This window comes from Vipera ursinii (genome assembly GCF_947247035.1).
Source record: "Vipera ursinii genome assembly, chromosome: 1".
NCBI classification, from domain to species: Eukaryota; Metazoa; Chordata; class Lepidosauria; order Squamata; family Viperidae; genus Vipera; species Vipera ursinii.
The window spans coordinates 251,199,700-251,213,883 of record NC_139512.1 but is presented as its reverse complement, the minus strand read 5'-3'; the positions used below and the strand labels follow the sequence as shown (position 1 = coordinate 251,213,883).

Here is a 14,184-nt window from a genome sequence, read left to right as displayed (position 1 = left end):
TTTTATTGCTAAGCAAATTAGTGTCCTGAAAATCTTATAATCTCAGCTTCTTTGTGACTTGCTGCCAAGTTGCAACTGAGACTGTTTTGAATTATCCTAGAACTGATACAATCTAACAGGAACTAGGTAATTCTGCAATTAGCAAAAGGTCATTTTTGCCATTTTCTTTTTTTCTCTGCCCCCCTTCCCCCATTCAAAAATCACTTCCACATACTGCAACTTTGAAAGGCTCTCTGGAATTGTATAAGAAAATGAAACAGGGATTGCAAGAGCAAGAACCAGCAAAATTAAACACATTTCCTTCTATTTTGAATTAATTTTCATTTCTGCCTGCTCATCATGATCTAGCAATAATTTCCTGCTTAACACTGCCTGGATAGTAAAAATGATGAAGGAAACCCCTTCAAGAGCCTTAGACTTTCCTGATACTCCAGGAATTAAAAGAAAACATCATGGACGAGAGAAGATTCATCCTTACTAGGTAAAAGCAATTTTCTTGTTTACAAGGGTGGGGGTGGGATCTGAGAACTGAAAAGTCAGCCTAGAAAAGGCAGAAGTCCATGGAAAATGAAGTTTAAATTCCCTCCTGTGTTCGGTTGAAAAACTCAGCTCAACTGTTTCTACCTGATTTATAAACTGTCATTCTCTGTCACAGGGAATTGTCACATACTGTATTAGTGCAGAATAGGGACAGACTGATGAGCCTGTAAAATATACTTGTACGGTCCGAAATGTACTGCTCTAAAATCTTTTGTAAGAAAGTATTGTGGAATTTCTCCTGTAAGTGTGTTTCTGTTCTGCAGTAGTCCTCTATTACTTGCAGTATGTTCCCAATGCAGGTTTCTTTAAAAGCCCACACATTCTACAGTATTATATGCTGATCTGACTTAAAGATGCCAGACTAATCTCCTCAATAAACCATGTCTCGCTTTCATATACAAAGATTTGCCCACATAATATTGAGAGAAAAATGCATGGATGGGAAGGAAGCTGTTCTTAACTACATAGTTTCTCACAAATGGTAAAAAGAAGCCATTCCTGTTCCAGTTCCTGTCTGGTATGTGTTTAGCATCATGATCCTTTAACTTTTTTTTCCAGTGAACCTGGGATATTTTTATTTTATTTTTTTTTTGGGGGGGAAGAAGAAATAATGACTTATAACAGCCTTTTTTAAACTACCACAACGTTAGAAGCAGCTGGAAACGAAATAATTTTTTTTTGAAACAAATTCTCTCATTTATATAAATCCCTACAAGGTATTTTGTTTGAAACCTATTAGCAAATTCATATACATTTGCAATTTTAGGTAATTCAAAGAATAAAAGACAACTTCTTGATGGGTGAGTTGGTAGCTATGAAAAATTGTTGTTCTTTTAAGGTTTTTCCATGTTGCTTTTACTGACGTCTTGAACAGATTAAATAAAGATAATTTGTTATTTCCAAGCAAAATCCCTTATTGGCTATATATAGTTGGCATTGAGAGCTATTTCCCTATATTCCTTTTTTTAATAACCATTGTCCTACAAGTATTAACATGCCAATATATTTATGCTCTATACATTTTACAGCACCGACTTATCATGAATATAAATTTAAATGTTTGTTGTTCAACTACATCCTTATACCTCCAGATGCTCACACATAGATAATGATCATGCAGCTTGATACACTCTCTGGCAAAACATAATTACATTGATATATTTTTTTTAAATAAAAAAATGACTTGGCAAAGATCTAGCAAAACAGTGTGATGATGAGCAGATGGTAATTATAGATATAGGTAGATATATAGACATTTTAAATCTCAAATAATGGAGTTTATAGAGAATAGGAAATCACTTTGAACAATAATAGTGCAAGCTTGCTTGTGATTTTTATGAATGGGTCTGTTACCAGTTTTGCTTAAAATGATGCTTGATTATACTTTCAGATTTAATCCCCAAAATGTTAATACATAATTCCCAAATTTGTAATTCACTATAGTTTAAAAAAAAACAACCCTGTGCAGTCTGGATAGAAACAAACTACACTAACTACAACAATGGATGTTATATTAACATACATTACTTTGTTTCTTCCCTTTAAACAATTCCAGAGGACATGTCGGACTGCAATCATATGGGGAAATATTATTTAATCTTGTGTGTGTGTGTCAAAGGAAACAAATGGTTTACGCCTCTACAGCTAACAAAACTAAATACTGCAGGCATTTGCCATGGGCAATTGTGGGGGAGGGGGCCATTTTCCTCTCACTCTTGATTACTTTTAGCAAAACAGCAAACTCATCAGAATCTCCAACATTAAATTTAATTTGACTGTGAGATATTAGGGTCCTAGCAAGCTAGACAGTGAACTCATTTGGGCATATTGGGCAGAAGAGTGGGGAGGCACCTTGTTATTTCAAATACCTACAACCCATCAGGATGTTCTCTGGAAATCAGATTCAGCCTCTGCTGTCTGCTTAAAGCCCTGCATTTCCCAATCCACTTACATATTTGGGAGAAGGAAAAATCAACCAGCAATTATTAAAAAGCGACTATAAACCTATAATGATCTTTAAGTACAAGGACTCTGAAATCTGGACTTTATTCAAAGAATTTCACATTGTTGGAGGATGTAAATGGATATACCGTATCCCTGACAATTATTAGGATTACTCTCCATTCACTATCTCTGGGTAATTTTTCTATCAAATTGAATTTGTAAAGATGTTGCAGTATTTAGGGTATGAACATTGTCCTAATTTTTCAGTATTCCGACTGTGATGCTGTGATTACATTCCTGATGTTAAACTTTTTTTTCCTCTTCAGTTCTCTTTGTCCCTTGAAAATGTAGTTTGGATCATTAATAACAGTGGATAAAAAAGCAAGGACAACAGGTCATAATTTATTTCTTCTCTCCAACTTTTCCAAGATGGAAAATATTCTGCTTCTCATGTTCCAGTAGAATCTTCCCATAGAATGCAACACCACCCGTTTGTTTGTTTGTTTGTTTGTTTGTTTGTTTGTTTGTTTGTTTGTTTGTTTAAGAAAATTTATATGGCCACCCAACTCATTCTCAATGACTCTAGACTGCATTTAACAATAAAAACCCAAGATAAAAACAATAAAAAATAACCCTCTTCACTCCGCTGGTGGCAATGATCAAATTTAAGTTGTATTATGTTGCCGTATTAGAAATCCTTGTTATCATGTTGGCCTACACCTTGAGTTCTTTCCCTTTGACCATATTCTAATAATCTAAATGTTTATCTTAAGCAGATATGTCAGGCAATACTTCTGAGAAAAAAAACATTCTATGAGATGTAGATATGTGGATATGTAGATGTGGAAATATTTTTTCTGTCTGGCTTTGCTTATGATTGGCAATTTTGACAACTATTTCATTTTTAGAGAATTAAGTAAAAGAAATGTATTAAAGGAAGTGTGAAAGTTGACAAAATGTACCGTGGTGCTGATTGGCATTAAACTATGTATATAATATAATGGCATAGTAGAATTGAGTAAATTGTTTTAGAACAAAACTAAGTAGGGTTTGGTCACAAGTTATGACTAAGATTTTATTAGATTTTAGTTTAAGTACAAGAACTTTGAAATCATTTATCTTGGACACTTTATGTGATTCATATAAGATATTTTTATTCTTTTAAAATTTGGTGCTTGAGGACTTCCGGTTAGGCATTGCGGCATGACAGGCATAGGAAGATAGGGCTCTGTGTTCCACGTTTGATTTCGCCCCTCTGGGGACCCTAAAAAGGAACAAAAGTTGCCCCAGAGAGGTGATGGAGGGGACCCTCGTCAATCGTGGAGGGGCGGTGGCCCTTCCGCTGGATCTGAGGAAGACCTCCAAACTGTCAGTCTACGAATGTAGACTGACTACATTCGTGTGGCCAGTCAAAAGCTGCTGACCACCAAAGATAAGCACTAACTAGCAATTTTTGAGCAACGTGGATGGAACTGGATGAGATTTTATCCTGTTTTATGACCTTAATACTACTTTCCTGGAAAAAAAAGAATGCCTAAAGCAAAGATTCCTCCCCAATGAAAGAAGGAAGGGAAGTTTTTGCCTCTCTCCCTCAGGAAAAGAAAAGCGGCAAATTAATTGCTTTGGGGAAAATAGACAAAACTACAAGATTAATTTGGAATTAATACAGATATATAGCTTTAAAATTTGGGGAGTAAAAGTACCTTTGAGACTTTTTTTTTAGAAAAGATATTTGAAAGTCTGTAAAATAGCCTTGGATTTGGAAAACTGGAAGACAGTATCAATGACATCGAATGGTGAATCACGGCACTACAATTTATTATACTTAAAGGAAACTTGGCTTGAACCCGGACTTAGATAAGAGTCTTTGTTGTTCCAGGAAACTCACTTTTGCAGACTGCAGCTGGGAAAAGGGGGAAAAAAACCTCTTGGGCTGCTTATCTGTATTGGGGACCCTATTGGACTATAAAGTCTGCATACAAAAACAAAATGAGTGTTTCATACTTAGCCTCAAATGGTTAAAACAAAAAACAAAAAACCAAAGCCCCCAGCCTGATATACCAACAAGAAAATATTAATGAATTTCAGAAAGAAATTCTTTCTATGTTGAAATCAATCCAAGAGACAATTGTTTTATTTCGTGATGAGACTAAAAATAACGCAAATGAGATAAAAACAATTTTCTAACCTAAACTTACAAATTCAGACAATGACTACAAAAAGGAACTAGTAACCCAGAAAGCAGAAGGAAATTAGAAGAGACGGGTCCAAAGATGGAGGACCTAAAGGAAGGAATTAACAGACAGATACAGACAAATGAAAAATTAGAAGATGAAATGGTAACACCAGAAATGGAAAAGATGTCTTGTCAAGATCTCAGAACACATTTGAGGATAAGGAAGAAGAGCTGATCGAACAGATGACAAAGCTGTTAGGAGAAATACTGAATATTGACAAACAAGAAATGAAAAGAAAAACTGAAGGAGAAGGATGTAGGCTGTTTAATGAATATAAATGGGTTGAGCATTCTTTCAAAAATACTTCAATCAAATTCTCTTCCTCATTCCAAACAATATACACAAAAAAGAGGAAGAATTACTTGATGATTCAAATGCACTGACTTGGAAAATTATTTGGCAAAGGAAGAAAGAGTAAGACTGAGGAAAATAGAGGTTTTGACATATTAGATGGGATATTATACTATTAAACAGTTGTTTGAATATGGTTAAGAAAATAGATAACTTTTAGAAATAAAAGTGTTATAATTAGGAGGATAGGATTTGTAACTAGAATATTATACTTTGTTATGAGATGGGAAATATGAAAATTATAAAAGGGTTTGAAGGAAAGCTTTTGGTTACCCAAATATAACCAAAAGGAAAGCTTTTGGTTACCCAAATATAATTTATTATGAGAAAATTATAAGGGATAGAGATATTTTGAACATTTATAGGAAATTAAAATATTACAAAAGCGGGGAAAACAGTATGTTGATTGAACAAATGGATTTTAAGTGCAAATGAAATTGAAATATGTTCTGGCTAAAAAAGATATTATAAACTCACACTATCGATATTATGTATAATACCAGAAAAATGTGATGAAGATGTCTATATTTAATTGTAGATGTAACAAGAATTGTATTTGCCCGGTGTGGAAAAATGCATACCACTAGAAGAAGAGAGGATCAAGGAAGCACTAGATGGTGTAGTATTGGAACTAGATTGAGAAAGTTAATATGTACCACTGAATTATTACCAGTGGACCCAGACAACACATTGTTTATTCAGTACTTATGATTGTAAAATTAGAAAATTAATAAAATATTTATTAAAAAGATAAAATTCATAGTGAAAGTCTTGGTGTTACTATACACTATTTTAAGTATGTACAATCCATTCAGGGTGTGAGGGCCACCATTTTCATTTTTCCCTGAAACAAGGTAATCATAATTATCATCTCTATTTCTCTCATCTTCCTAATACTTTTTTTTCTTATTCTTATTTGGCAATATTTGGCCCTAATTATGCTATTTCTCAAATTTTATACAAAGTCAATTAGAAACATCAATGTTTTTCAACCCTGGCAACTTTAAAATGTGTGGAATTCCCATAATTCTGGGAGTTGAAGCTGGTCTATATCAACTGAGCTGTTTTCACCTGTGCAATCCATATCAAGCTATAAGCATCAATGTATTTTAACCCATTATTCTCTGGATTTAAAATGGCTAATCCGATTTTGTTGTAATATATATTGGCTGTGCTGTGGATATATATTGATTGTGTGCATGTATACATTTTTAACAAGAGTTCCTGCATCTATCACTGTGCATATGAGTTTAAATAAACATGATAATAAGACATCTTGCAGTAAACTCAGATTATTATTACTATTAGAAAACTCCCAACCTGATTTGTGTTTTAAGGGCTCTAAATGTGTGTGTACACCAATGAATGAAGCAACATCTGGCTATCTAGTTCATGCTGTTGCAATGAATCTCTTCCACAGAGCAAAATCTAATACAATTCAACTCCTCATATTCTTAGGAAGCTTTTATAATCTAAATGCAAAGACTTATTTTTCCTCAAATATCTCATCTCTTTTCCTAGCATAGGATGGAACAAGTGAATTTGCTTTCTTGATTCTGTAGAATTTTATTAGCACCTGAATATCATCTAATCATTTAAACTCCGTCTGAGAATTTCTGCGTTCAGAAAATGTGGTCCTCTAGTAACATATGGCCTTTTCTTTTTCTTATCATTCCCGATATGTAAAGATTTTGTAGACTCTGTTGAGATAAAATTAATTGTTTTTCAACTGTTATTTATATCTTCTACCTAGAATGCAATTGAATAATAGGACCCACTGGCACAATAACCCTTAAATTTGCAGAATGGAGTATACTGCATATAAGATATCAAAAATGCTATTTGTACATAGCTCAGCTCTTGGAATACACCCCTCTGCCCAATTTTGGGCTATGCATCAAATTAATGTTATATTATGACAAATGCTATTAGGCCACTGTACTATAAGGCAACCTTTGTATTTATCTCAGAGAGTCAGAATGTGTGAATCATAGATATTGTCAACATTTTCCAACAGTATAGCTTGGGCTACTTCATTATAACTTAACTCAATGAGGTTGCCTGTTGTCTCTCAGAAAGAAAGCAAAGCAGAAAATTAATCTGAAACATAATGGCTCTTTGTCTAAAAGCAATTCATTAGAAAGCAACTTCAAAGCCATTCATTGTTTGACGTTAATCAATTGTATCTTTCATTAGCAACATAACAATCCTAGTCAGCTTTTAAATGGGTTGTGTTCCTATTTTCACATCATTAAATTAAATGTAGCAATGCCTATGCTACCTATGGTTTTGTTTCCAAACAAATTTGGGACATCAGTTGAAAACGTATTTCAAATACATTGAAATAACAGAGGATGTCATCAACATTTGCAGCAATGGTGCCATATTCATTACATTCCAGCCAGGTATAGAAAACTGAAAAGAAAGCACATAAATAGATGCTACAATTTCAGTTGTCAATAATGAATCTTTGACTCGCCTACTTACTGCTTTTGTGCAACTGGATGCAGATGAAAGGCTTTTAATAATTCCATTGCCTGAAATTGAGGATATGTAGACGAAAACTTCCACATGAATAAAAAGTAACATGCCGGGAAAGATTGAGGGCAATAGAAGAAGAGGACGACAGAGAATGAGGTGGCTGGATGGAGTCACTGAAGCAGTAGGCGTGAGCTTAGATGGACTCCAGAAGATGGTAGAGGACAGGAAGGCCTGGAGGAACGTTGTCCATAGGGTCGCGATGGGTCGGACACGACTTTGCAACTAACAACAACAAGACGAAAACTTCCACATGAATAAAAAATAACACAGAATACAGCAGCTTTCTAGAATCACCAATCAACACAGCCCCTCAAAGGCATCTAGAAGGCACCAATGAGGGTGCTTACGTATTAACTGCATTTAACATCAATACTGAAAGACAACTTCTAAAGTCCTATTATCAAGCAGATTGGAACTGAAACATTTTTTAAAAAAACTATTATTTTAGTGAAATGCTCATTTTATAGCAATTGTACCAAGTATTACAATTAAAAAAACACTAATGCAAACTAAAAAAAATAAAAAAATAGAAAGTATAGAAAAGAAAAACTAAAAAGAAAATTAGAAAGAAAAAAATAATAAAATAGTAAAGAAAAGGAAAAGAAATATAGTTTTGGCTATAAATAAGGCCTCGTTGTTTGGTTCGGTTCAGCAAAAGTCCATTAAGGGTTGCTAGAGGTAATAACGTATCTATTTTAACCTTGATCAAATGCTAGAGCTTGATTTCTTTTCATTTTTGTCTTTTCTCACAAAATTCTTCCAAACTTTAACAAGTCTCTTTTGTATATCCAATATAGGAATGTTATTCAGGTCACTCTTTTCATTTACCTGTATATTTCTTTTAATTATTAAGACATGAGCTGGTTTCATCTGTATGTCCAATATAACATCTTTTTCATGTAGCCTGTCTTTTTATCCACTTTCAGATCAGTCTGTCTTGTCCAACAGAACGTGTTCCTTCTCCATAACTTATTTTAGGTACAGTTTATCTACAGAGGAAGGCACTCTTAAAATTAACTTATTTTTTTATCCTGCCCTTATTAATTTTCTAAAAAAATTTTTTTAATTCCATTTATATCCTGCCCTTCTCCGAAGACTCAGGGCGGCTTACAAGCTTAGCAGTAGCCTTCATTCTATGTATATGCCTGCTTATTAGGGCTTTCACACACACACACACCCCAAGCGGCATTATTACAAAGTCAGCTTAATTGCCCCCAACAATCTGGGGCCTCATTTTACCTACCTCGGAAGGATGGAAGGCTGAGTCAACCTTGAGCCTGGTGGGATAACTAAAATAACTCATGGTGGTGAATAAACTTCTTCCTCCTCCTGTTTTCCACACAACAACGCTGTGAGGTGAATTGAGCTGAGTGACTGGCCCAAAGTCACCCTGTCAGCTTTCACATTTAAGCTGGGCCTAGAAATCATATATGCCTGATTTCTAGGCCAGCAGTTTATCCACTATACCAAACTGGCTCTATGTTTTATTTTATTTATTTTATTTTAATTCCATTTATATCCCGCCCTTCTCTGAAGACTCAGGGCGGCTTACAAGCTTAGCAGTAGCCTTCATTCTATGTATATGCCTGCTTATTAGGGCTTTCGCCCCCCCCAAGCGGCATTATTACAAAGTCAGCTTATTGCCCCCAACAATCTGGGTCCTCATTTTACCTACCTCGGAAATGACTAAAGATAAAATATATTTCTTCATTCTGTATTAGCAAGTTGTTCTTCTTTAATTGTAATCTTTCATTCCTTGTGACTCTAGTGTCTGACCTTCAAAGTCTCATCCTGTTTTTCTTTAAAGAATTCAAAACAAAAGCATTTTCCATGGGAAAGATTCTTATAATTGATTCCAAAACCTTAGTTCAAATCTAATTGGACACTTAATCCATTTGTAACTTTCCGGGAATCAAAGCTCTAACCACCCTTTTGCTCTTTATTCCAAAATAATTTTTTAAGTTCTTAAGCTTGTATTTAAAATTTTTACTCCCAGTGCTGTAAAACCCGTCAATCTAAATGCTTCTAATAGCTGAAAAGCACTTAACAATTTACAAAAGTGATTAGAAAAGGAAGTACATACAGTTCTTGATTTATCACTAGTTACTTAGTGACCAATTGAAGTTACGACAGACACCCCTCCCCCGCAAAACTTACTTATAACCCAATTTCACAATTCTGATGTTGCCCTCCCTCCCACTACGATCACATGGCCACATTTTGGGCTGTCAGCAACTAGTCCTCATTTACAGCTGTTGGCAATGCCCCATGGTCAGCAAAGGACTTTGGATATAATGTAATTCTTGAACACTGGGTGAATATGTGGACAAGAGGTCTAAAATTCACATTAAATTATAATTTAAAAGAAAACTTTTATAAGATGATATACCATTGGTATCTAACACCGGACAAATTGTCAAGAACGTATAAATGCATTTCAGATGAATGTTGGAAATGTAAACGTAAAGAAGAAACTTTTCATCATTTATGGTGGACACGTGACAAAGCAAAGGAATACTGGAGTAGGATTTATATATTAATAAAAAAAATGCTTAAAGTAATTATAAAGATAAAACCAAAGAATTTTCTTCTAGGTTTAATAGATAAAGAATTTGGGGGAGAATGGAGTTTTGATGTTATATATGTTGAGAGCAGCAAGATTATGCACAAAAAGGGAAAGATACTTTGATTCCCACAAAGGACGAATGGCTGTAAAAGTTGATGGAGTTTGCAGAGGTGGCTAAATTGACTGCTTTGATTAGAGAAAAGAACACAATTAGTTTTGTTTCTACTTGGAAACGGCTTTTGGACGTTGAGCGTGAGGTGGAAAAAAATGAAACATTCATTTTGGGTTTTGCTGATTACATAGGTCTTTGTTATAGAAATAGCTAGTATATATTGTCATATAGAGATAAGAAGTTGAGGTTTTATGGTACTACCTAATTCTTCTGCACTTAAAGGAGTCAAAAGTCAATGTTTTTATTTTTCTCCTTTACCCTACACTTTTCTCTCTTCCCCTTTTCCTCCCTTATTTTCCCATTATCATTTTTCTTTGTATTTCTGTATTTATATTTTGATAAACTAATAGTTGAATCCGGCAATGCTCAATGGTTCACATAACTGTGATTTATGATGGTTTTGCCCAAAACCCATGTTTATTTCTAGTTTACGTAAAAAACTGCCCATAGGGAACAATGACTTTGCTTAATGACCACTGCATTCACTAAATATCCTCCATAAAAAGGTCATCAAATCAAGTCTGTTCACATGGTGACCCGCTTTATATAGGACATCCTTAAGTAACACCAGCTGCCTGCAATTAGTGCAGGTTCGCATCCCACCAGGCTCAAGGTTGACTCAGCCTTCCATCCTTCCGAGGTAGGTAAAATGAGGACCCAGATTGTTCTGGGCAATTAAGCTGACTTTGTAATAATGCCGCTTGGGGGTGTGTGTGAAAGCTCTAATAAGCAGGCATATACATAGAATGAAGGCTACTGCTAAGCTTGTAAGCCGCCCTGAGTCTTCGGAGAAGGGCGGGATATAAATGGAATTAAAATAAATAAATAAAAATAAATTAACAGGGCCAATTATAGTTTTAACTCAAGGACTAACTGTATGCAAACTCAGTGTCCTTTGGAAGGTATTCACGACAGGTGGAGCAAAAAGATGGTTTCTGGCTGTGGCTTGTTCTCCAAGCTTGTTTTAATATAATTTCTGAACGTTTCATTACAAAACTAGGTAACATCATCAGCAGGATTTTTTTTATCCTATTCTCCTTAGCTCATAAATGCCTTGAGTGCCAGTGTGGTCAGTTGGTGGTACAATTATATTAAAATAACCTTGGAGAACAAACCACAGCCAAAATCTAAAACCTGAGCTACAAGTATTTTCTATTATTTGAAAATGATTTGATTATTCCTTCATTCCTTAGACTGCTTTCTTGCAACATCCTTGCAAGGAACAACTCTGTGGAGCACTTATGGGCAAGCTCAATCCCTCTCTTTATCCAGAAAGGAATTATGAAGAGCTGATCTAGTTGCCAGCTAGTCCAACCCCCTGCTCAAGCAGGAAACCCTATACCATTTCGGACAAATGGCTGTTTTTAAGAAGAGACTGGAAAAAAAAGGAAAAAAAACTTCCAGTATTGGAGCATTCACAGCTTCTGGAGGCAGGTTGTTCCACTGATTAATTGTTCTAACTGTCAGGAAGTTTCTCCTTAGTTCTAGGTTGCTTCTCTTCTTGACTAGTTTCCACCCATTGCTTCTTGTCCTGCCTTTGGGTGCTTTGGAGAACAGCTTGAGTCCCTCCTCTTTGTGGCAGCCCCTGAGATATTGGAACACTGCTATCATGTCCCCCCTCATCCTTCTCTTCATTAAACTAGACATACCCAATTCCAGCAGCCGTTCTTTATATGTTTTAGTCTCCAGTCCCCTAATCATCTTTGTTGCTCTTCTCTGTAGTCTTTCTAGAATCTCAACATCTTTTTTTACATCGTGGTGACCAAAACTGGATGCAGTATTCCAAATGTGGCCTTACCAAGGCATTGTAAAGTATTAATACTTCACATGATCTTGATTTTATTCCTCTGTTAATGCAGCCTAGCACTGTGTTGGCTTTTTTGGCAGCTGCAGCACACTGCTGGCTCATATTTAAGTGATTGTTCACTAGGACTCCGAGATCCCTCTCACAGTTACTACTATTGAGCAAGGTACCCCCTACATTATACCTGTACATTTGGTTTTTCTTGCCTAAATGTAGAACCTTACTTTTTTCATCATTGAATTTCATTTTGTTAGATAGCGCCCAGTGTTCAAGTCTGTCCAGATCCTCCTGTATCTTAAGCCTATCTTCTGGAGTACTGGCTATTCCTGCCAGCTTGGTGTCATCTGCAAATTTGATGAGTTCCCCATTTATCCCTTTGTCCAAATCGTTGATGAAGGAGGTTTCCAGTTTCTGGAACATTTTTAAATGATCCATGGGAAAAGTTTAGATTATTGCACTGACTTTGGGAACGATAGATGGGGGAATCTTTTCTCTTTCTCTCTTAGAACTTTGGAATTCTGTATTGTCCTTGAAACCAATTGAAAGAAATCTAGGTAGACAAAAAAAAATGTTCCTTTTCCTATAACATGAATTTCCCTCTGAGTGTCAGATGCTGGTGAATAATGGAAAGAAAAGACTATTGCCTTCATGTGCTGCCTGCAGGTTTTCCAAAGGCATCTGATTGGCCAGGGTGCTTCATTCACACAACAGGCTTACGAACAATGCTTTATTCAATTCAATTGTCTGAATGTGCTTGTTAGTGTGAATTAAGGAATGTGTTGGGTTCTTACAGTGCAGAAGGCGTGTTTGGCCAGTTATGGATTGGTATATAACAAAAACCCAGCTTAAGGGAAATAAGATGCTGGGCAAGATATTCTCTTTGATCTTATCCAGAAGAGCCTTTTCTTCTGTTTAAAGGTTGCTAACATGCTTCTGTCTCTGAAATCCCCTTTTGTGATTACTTCAAACTGGTTTAAAATTTCTTTCCTTAGTGCTGAAAGTAGAAACTGAAAGCTTTCCAAAATGTCTTTTGTTAAAGATCTGCAGAAACCTAACAGCCAAGCATCCCCCCGCCAACTGGGGGGTGGGAGCTATTCTGTATATATTTTCCAAGGATAAAAAGTAACATTACAAAGGATGATGTAGACGCCAATAAGCAACTGCCAACCTTCAACACAGTTGCCTTAATGAAATATTTTCATTCTACCTGAAAGCTGACATTCAGCTTTCTGTCTCCAAAATCGCATTTCCCAAACCATTGGGGGTGGTGGGGGGTGGTGTTCAAACAGCAGAGAGATTTTCCTTTATTTGTAAAGTAGAAACGCTTTTCAAAAGCAAAACACAAAAATGCCTACTGGAAGAGAACGATGTGTCTTAAGTGCGTGGGAACTTGAGGGGAAAAGAGAGGAAAAGAGAAGAATTTGGCTTTCTTTAAGTTCCGGGGAAAAAAGAACGGTGACTCCCAAGTGTTTGTCAAGGTTATGCCTACTCCTATAAACATATTTATTTAATTCAAGCTAAGTTCAAATGCTGCTCCGAGTACCGTACGCCTGACTATGCGCACAGCAAGAAGGTTAAGAACTAAAAACACAGCAACAGCAAAGACAACAGCATTCTGCACATGCCTAAAGTTGTTCTCGCTCCACATTTTCCCACAGATATCCCAAAGCAGAACCCGGACCTGAAAATAGCCTTCGAGTTGCAAGACTCGCAGGGAAGCCCGGATCCTTCCTTCCAAGCTCAGATAACCCCAGCGGCCGCAACCTCCTCCTCCTCCCTCTTTGAGTTTGCAGCCATTTCGTTTCCACAATAATGAGCAGGAGCAGCTGCGAAAGAAAAAAAATGTAATTCGTGAGGCGCAAGACACAGGCACCAAAGGGGGGCCGCGCGGCTTTCGACGCACACCTTGCCACCAACGCGAATATTCCGAGCTTAAAAGCTTTGGGGCACGGAAGCGGCAAATGTTTCAGCGGCGGGCTCGCTCTTCCCCCGGGACCCGCTCCTCATCCGCCGCTTTGCCGGGGCTCGA

At 36.2% G+C, this 14,184-nt stretch overlaps 1 long non-coding RNA gene across 4 annotated transcripts; it reads right to left on the bottom strand.

The window, feature by feature from the left end:
* Positions 1–6,588: 6,588 nt before the first annotated feature.
* LOC310636396 lies at positions 6,589–14,001 on the bottom strand. 4 transcript variants are annotated; one of them, XR_014491710.1, is made up of 4 exons: positions 13,837–14,001; positions 8,442–8,602; positions 7,560–7,835; positions 6,601–6,772 (listed from the first exon to the last, which is right to left on the bottom strand). It is a non-coding gene; the product is annotated as an uncharacterized lncRNA (long non-coding RNA). The 4 variants fall into 4 exon arrangements; XR_014491713.1 differs by lacking the exon at positions 13,837–14,001 and adding an exon at positions 9,289–9,372 and having other exon boundaries at positions 6,589–6,772; positions 7,560–8,602; XR_014491711.1 differs by having other exon boundaries at positions 6,603–6,772; positions 7,560–8,602.
* Between the last annotated feature and the right edge of the window lie 183 nt (positions 14,002–14,184).